The sequence below is a fragment of the Montipora capricornis genome, chromosome 4 (genome assembly GCF_036669925.1).
Source record: "Montipora capricornis isolate CH-2021 chromosome 4, ASM3666992v2, whole genome shotgun sequence".
In the NCBI taxonomy this organism is placed as follows: Eukaryota; Metazoa; Cnidaria; class Anthozoa; order Scleractinia; family Acroporidae; genus Montipora; species Montipora capricornis.
In genome coordinates, this window is record NC_090886.1 from 44,013,850 (window position 1) to 44,021,349 (window position 7,500).

Below are 7,500 nucleotides of genomic sequence, written 5' to 3' on the forward strand. Positions count from 1 at the left end.
TTTTATTTATTGTGCAAGATGATAATGACAAAGCTTAAGATGTTGCTGAGGAATTAGGAATTTCATTAGCAACAATCTGTAGGATAATAATTAGAAACAAGCTGTCCAAGGCCTTAAAAGGGAAGTTGTCAAGCTGTTTGTTAGTATAAATCTCAACAAAGGTGTGATCGGATGTGACTCATACAGTAAACTAGAGGGACCATGCTTTGAAAAATATGTAAGAGAACAGTTCCCTAAATTTTTTGGGAAAGCAAACAGGAGGGGAGCAAAATAGTAATAGAGCAAATTACTTCCAGTTGCTAGATGTGTAAATTCCAGAGTAGAAAAACTATTCATTGAATTCATCAATTCACAAGTTGGACTATATACATGCGTAATTTACAAGATTGAAAACTACCACAACTTTTTTATTGAATTGACCCCAGCTTAAAAATAGAACAACCTAGTGAAAGAAAAAGTACCTGACAAGATTTCTAACCACAACATACATGTATGCATAACTTATGAAAAAACAAAAGGAAAATTTCTTTGAGATCATCATGTGGTCTGGAATGGGAAAACAAAACGTACCATCCAAAAAGGTCCATTTGTAGGTCGGTGTGATCATCACTAAAATGATACATGTGTTAAGGATTTGCACATTAATGAAATGCAGACACTAACTTTGTTCTAGTTGCTAATCCTTCTCCAAGTTATTATCATATATGTTCTGCAAAGCTGGGAAGAAACATCACAGATTGTCCCTTCCAAACCTGTATGTTATTGCATAGACAAAATTAATGGTATTACGTTTACGCTCAACACTCCAACTCCAAACCCTAAGTTATTGTAAATTATACATGTAAATTACACATGATTGTTGGATCTAGTTGTCGTTCCAACTTCCATAAAGTGCATCCACATAAATGTGTAGATAAACTGTAGTAAACATTGCTTCCAGTAACAGTCTCATCAGAAGTTTATGTTATGCAGAGGTTTCCATGGTTCATAAAGCCACATTCAGAACACACAATGCGGTAATTATTATCTTGTTTCTTATTTTATTCCAGAAATGGTGAAGTCAGAAGTCAAAGAAGTGAAAGGTGTGTTAATTTGTTAATTTTAAAGCGTCTGACGTTTAAACAGGGTAAAACAGTCGCAGGGGTCAATTGGTTAAGATGCAGCAAATCATGGGAAACATAAATTATTATTGTCTCATTGCATTGTTTTTTTTTTAAACCCAGAAATGCTAAAGCAGTGGACGTCAGATGAAGGCAGCACCAAGGACAAGGTTGGACAGGTGGAAGGTGTGTTAACTGATTATTTAATACAATAAATACCATACATACATTGTGATTTATGGCAAAAGTAGAAGGAAAGGAGAGATGTGTGTGGAAAAACATTACCAGAAATCCAACTAAATACTGGTTTTTCTTATCACATGGAGAATAGTATAAATAAATGAATAAATAAATACTTGAGTAAATGTGAGAATGATATACACGGTAAATGAAATGGTGACAATGGAAACGACTGGAAACTCAGAAAAAATCCGAGCCCCAGATGGGATTTGAACCCACGACCCTCCGTGATATAGTCCAATGCTCTAACCACTGAGCTGCTGGAGACTCTATGGTGAGCAAGGTCGAAATGTGGGTCTTTGACTCTAGCTGCATCACGTAGCTACAGAGTCAAATAAGGGCAGCATAGCTCATAACTGCATCACGCAGTCACATTAAAGCATATCTACGATGCGGCCAACCAACCACCCAAGTGAGCAAATGTGAGAATGACATACACAGTAAATGAAATGGTGACAGTGGAAACCACTGGAAACTCGTGATGCGTGATGCAGTTATGAGCTATGCTGCTGTTACTTGACTCTGTAGCTGCGTGATGCAGCTCGAGTCAAAGACCCTCATTTCGACCTTGCTCACCATAGAGTCTCCAGTAGCTCAGTGGTTAGAGCATCCGACTAGATCACGGAAGGTCGTGGGTTCAAATCCCATCTGGGGCTCGGATTTTTTCCGAGTTTCCAGTGGTTTCCAGTAAATTCTTATACATAAAGAAGTAAATGGTAACCCTAAACACCCAAATACTAAAGCCTGGACGCATGATTGTAAATACATGTTGGTATATACATTTATTGAGGTAGATTTCATAGAAACTTTGTATTCTATTCCATAAAGAGCTGGACTGCCTCGTCATGCTGTGATCCTGGACATAGATGTGCTGTAGTAAACAATGCTTCCACTTGCAGTTGCATCATAAGTTTAGGTTATGCAGGTTAACGTGGCTCACGTAAAGCCAAATTTAGTATTTTTTAATTATTAATTGCATAAGAACATGAACATACACACAGTCAGTGATATTGGCCTGTTCGTCTGAAAAAGTAACGAGTTTTAATTTTGTACAAAGATATGTTAAAGAATTGGAAGTCTGACGAAGGAAGCACCAAAGAGAAGCTTGAAAATATGGAAGGTGTGTGGCACTGAAACAATTAAATGACTGTACAGAATAGAAAAAACAACTGTCCAGAAAGGAAGAAAAAAGCTGACACTAATGATTATTCAAAACCTACTTTGAACCCTCTTAACCCTTGAATGGCCTCAATTGATAAGTAAAGTTGTTTGGTGTTAGAGTAAAATCTATCAGTGTCACTGGGGAGGAAAGAGTTAAAGGCGACATTCATGAGTGGATGTTCATGTTGTTAACCCATTTACCACTCAACTCAGGTCACCCAATTTCACAACTGCTGAAAAGGGCCCCATTCACTGTCCATTGTTGTGTTGTGTTAGAGAGAGACTTTTAGGTTAAACAAACCAATAAAGCACAATGCGGTAATTATTATCTTGTTTCTTATTTTAATCCAGAAATGGTGAAGTCAGAAGTCAGAGAAGTGAAAGGTGTGTTTATTAATTTTAATGAAACAACCATCATACACCTTGTTCCAAAATTTCGGCCATTTTAGTATTACTTTGTTTCCTTGAATTTTGGACCTTTTGGCCTCGCTTTCAATCGTACAATTCAAAAGAATAACCTAATTTAACCTTGAATGAGGCCAAAAGGGCCAATTTGCAATCAAACCAAAAATACTAAAATGGTGGCCATTTTGGAATAAAGTATAATTATAATAAATTTTGATTGATACATGTAGTAACAGCTGAAGAACTACAGTAGAAGTCTCACTTGTGTATTTACTTGGCTACATGTTACACTGTACGTGGCTGCAGTTATGTGATCACTTAAATAATAGGGTGGATTGAGTAGTAAAATTCAGAATTCAAAAACCAAAATTAAGATGAATAATTGAATAAGATGGAAAGAACATTGATTGAAATGTTTGGCTTCATGAAAATCGTTTCTGGTTTTCTTCAGAAAATCATAATAGGATCAATGAGATTAGAGGATGGAGATTTTATGCATAGTTTATGCATGTGGAATTTTTAAAGGAGAAACAAACCAGATGATGCCCATTTTGTATTGCTGGGAAGTGATCAACTAGCTGGCTAGGATAAAATTCTCTGGGTTAAAAAAATTATTGGAGGCGGATTTAGAGCCACCTTAAATTTTCCAATCATAAAGGTAGTTCTAAATACACTCCTGAGAAATTTTTAACTTTGCAAAGTGTTACTTTACGGCAATAGTAATCGGGGGTAGAAGCAGAATCCTGAATCATGAATCACAGTGGTTATGGGTGGTTAAATTAGAAAGAATGACGAACGTTTGTGTTCAAGGCTTGGGAATCATGAATTACGAGAGATGGTTAAAAGAATCACAAATAACAAATTGTTAATGAAGCATGAATCCATTGGGCTAAAAAATGACAGGAATCACCAATATTGAAGGTCAAACAAATGATTCCGCTTCCACCCCCCATAATAAAATTAACAGGGGTCACCACGAATTAGTTTTCAGGCACATGTACATGACATTGTATAAGGATGTCAAGACAAAATATTGGGTAGATCTCTTGTTGCTATAATTATGGTAAACAATTACATCACAATATCTATCACATTTTGTTGAATGACAAGTGTTTTTTTTTCACGTAGTACCACAACATAGGTGCATGGTGATACAGGGTCGTAGAGTCTGCCCTAATAATGGTTTTGTTTTGAGCCTTTTTAATCTTTTTCCTCACCTCATGGAAGAGAGGAGAGGGAGATACAAAAGACAAATTCAAACTCAAATGGAAATGCTGCCTGATAATGGGAAATAATTTTTTCAAAGTATGCCATTGATGTGTTTTTTTCCTGTTGTTGTTGTTTTGCATTTTGCGATAATTAAATTAATTTTCATAAAGTGCCCTTTCTTGTGATTTGTCTCACCAACTAGCAAACTGAATTGTACTTATGATTATTTTATTTTAACACATTACTGACAGGAGGTGCTTGTCGGAAATTTTGAAAAGAACCCCTAAGAGGTATCAAGATCCTGTCTTGTGGGCGTGGCATGAAATTTTTTTCAGCCATATGAGTTAGCAAATTATAGGTTTTAACTAGACAAAATTAAAAATTAGTTTATTGGCAAATGTCTGCTGTGATAATTTTCGGCTCATCACCCTAAAAGGTGCCACTAAAACTCTCGCTGTGGATCTTTTGAGGCTGAACACCCTCAGAGGTACCAAAACCGCTTTTTTTATCCCCTAAAAGGTACAACAAGCACCCCCATCCTTCCCCCCTCCCTCCCCCGGGGAAAATGTCTTGTCGGGCCTTGTCAGCTAGTGTACGGTGGACCAAGATTTTTTGTCCGACTTCACGTGCACTGCAACCAATTAGGAAGTGTCAAAAGAGTCTCGTGAGCAACTGTATTTTCCAACATGGCGGAGATCGAAGAGATTTTTCGACATCTGAAAAAGAGGATAAGCTCGTTGCAAGCTTTTGGATAGTCGGCCCCAAGCCTCAGGGCAGTTAGTCGTGAAAAAAAGTCGGCTATTGCACGGCAAGCCGGTGGCCTTTCAGCCAATTTTTCCCGGATAAAAAATCTTTGGTGGCTCAGGATTTCCTGACCCTTCCAGTGCACCACCGGCGCACAGGATTAGGTGACACGTTGTCATTGTCAATCCTATTCTTGACCTGGTTTGTTTGTTGTGCCAGATCTTGACATGTCCTTTAGTTTCTCTGTTTCTTTAATTTCTTCTTCCTCGTTCTTTCTTTCTGGAAGGTAGAGTACCTCTTCTTTTCCAATGGAGTTTTATTGGTAGTATGAGTGCCATAAAGATAATTACAGACCCATCTCTATCCTCTCAAATTTTTTAGTAAAATTTTGACAAAGCTATGTATCATCATCTCTACAAATACTTGGAAAATTTTAAGATTCCCTATCCACATCAGTTTGGTTTCAGGGTAAATTGTTCTACTATGCATGCACTTATTTAGATCACTGAATCAATCTGCCAATCCATTGGTAATAACCAAATTGTTTGTGGTAAATTCATTGATTTGAAAAAAACCTTTAAGACGTATAATCTCAGAATCCTATTAACTAAGCTCAACCATTATAGAATAATAGGTAATGCACTTGAATCGTTTGAATCTTATCTATCCCACAGACTGCATTATGTATTTGTTAATGGTCATAACTCAATTTCTCAGCCAGTTACTTGTGGTGTTCCCCAAGGATCCATTCTTGGACCCCTTTTATTCTTACTATATGTAAACGACCTCCCAAACCCCTCAAGCCTACTAACATTTGACTTATTTGCTGATGATGCTAATCTTCAGTAGAAACCTTAACCAAGTTGAAGTAACTCTAAATCAATAACTCAAATCTGTTGCTGACTGGCTGAAGTGCAATCGCTAAGTGTGCAGTATCTCAAAAACTAATCTTTTCCTCTTTCACTCAAACAAACTTAAGTCTGACCTGTCATTTTGCGTTAAAATTGATGATGAATGTATTAAACAAGTTGACTCAGCTAAGTACTTGTGTGTAATTTTTGATGAGAATCTAACATGGAAAAAGCACATAAATGAACTTTGTCTCAAACTATCCAAGACCGTGGGTATCTTGTCAAAAGTAAGACATTTTGTCAATCAAGATATTCTTATTATGCTCTACTACTCTCTTGTTTATCCTTTTCTTATCTGTGATGTTCCAATTTAGGCTTGACATTTCCCTCGTTTTTAACACCATTACTTGTTATCCAAAAGTAAGCAATAAGAATTATAACCTTCTCCGAACCAAGATCCCATTCTGCAGCCCTCTTTAAATATCTCAACTTACTTGACATTAATGATATCATCACATTACAGGTACCCTCTTTTGTTTATCATTGGTCTCACAGACTATTACTTTCGCCTCTTCTTTTCACTCCCACTCCACTCGCAAGTCTTGTAATGGCCATTTTTATGTCACTTCTGTCAACACTACCCAATATGGATGACGTTCCATAAAATTCACTGGCTCTCGTCGTTGCTATTCTTTGCCCTCGTCTGTCAGTAAGTCAAATTCTCTTTCGCTATTTCGTAACACCCTCAAGAACTCTATGCTTAATTCTTACACTCCTTGATTACTAGCCTAGCGTATGAAGAGATCTTTTTTTATCTTAAGGAACGAACTTTTCTCTGTGTTCACCTTGTATGTATTTTTTTCTCTGTTTTTCTTATTTGTTGGGGTCATCCACTAGATTTGCCATTTCTGCTTGGATGATCATAACTCACTCGTTATCAAGATATTTGTACTTAATTTCCTTTGTTCATGACTTTTCTTTGTGAATCTCAACTGTCTTATTCTGTACTTGTTTGTTGTTTTGAATTGAGTTAAATAACTTATCTCATCTGATCTGAATCCCGTGACTCTGGATCTCTCATCTTTTTGCGTCTCCTTGATGAACTGTCTGTGCAATGCCTTATTCCTATACTATGTACTCAGTTAGCCTGCGTAAAAACTGAAAAGAAGACGTCTTTCATGACTGGATGCAAAAATTGCCAGCTATCGGCCCTGGTACGTCACATGAATCCGGTGAATCACAAAATTACCGCAACAGTATTGCTTCAGCAAGAGCGGTTCAAAGCTGCCAGTGACAATGCTAGATAGGAACACCTCAGTGATTACGACATAATAATTTGTCAAGAATTTATGACGTTGATTGATACTAGTTACAGTATTCAATTATGTCTTGAGCTATTTTCCAAAGAAAAATGTAAATGTGACCCTATTTGGGAAAAGCAGGCTTAACGAAAATAGCGTTGAAGCGTTTTAACGTTGTAATGCATTTTCAAAGCATTGAAAATGCGTTGAAGAGCATTTCCATTGCGTTTTAAAACGTTGGCAATGTTTTTCAACGGAACCGAAATGCGTTGCAAATCCATTTCAAAATCATTTCAAAACATTGTCAATGCGTTGTCAAACATTGACAACGCGTTTAATGCAACCGCCACGGGCCGTTTCACCGCTACTATTAGTTACTGCGAAATCTTTACAACGAATTGTTAACCCGTTAGCATGAACTCTAGCACGCACGTATCGGTTTGAATTTGAGCAGAAACACCACATGGAGTTTTCCTGTAATTTTGCAGA

General features: G+C 37.0%; 1 pseudogene; it reads left to right on the forward strand.

The window, feature by feature from the left end:
• The window catches only part of LOC138047033 (NLR family CARD domain-containing protein 3-like), a 276,247-nt pseudogene that overhangs the window by 10,030 nt on the left and 258,717 nt on the right, over positions 1 to 7,500 (forward strand).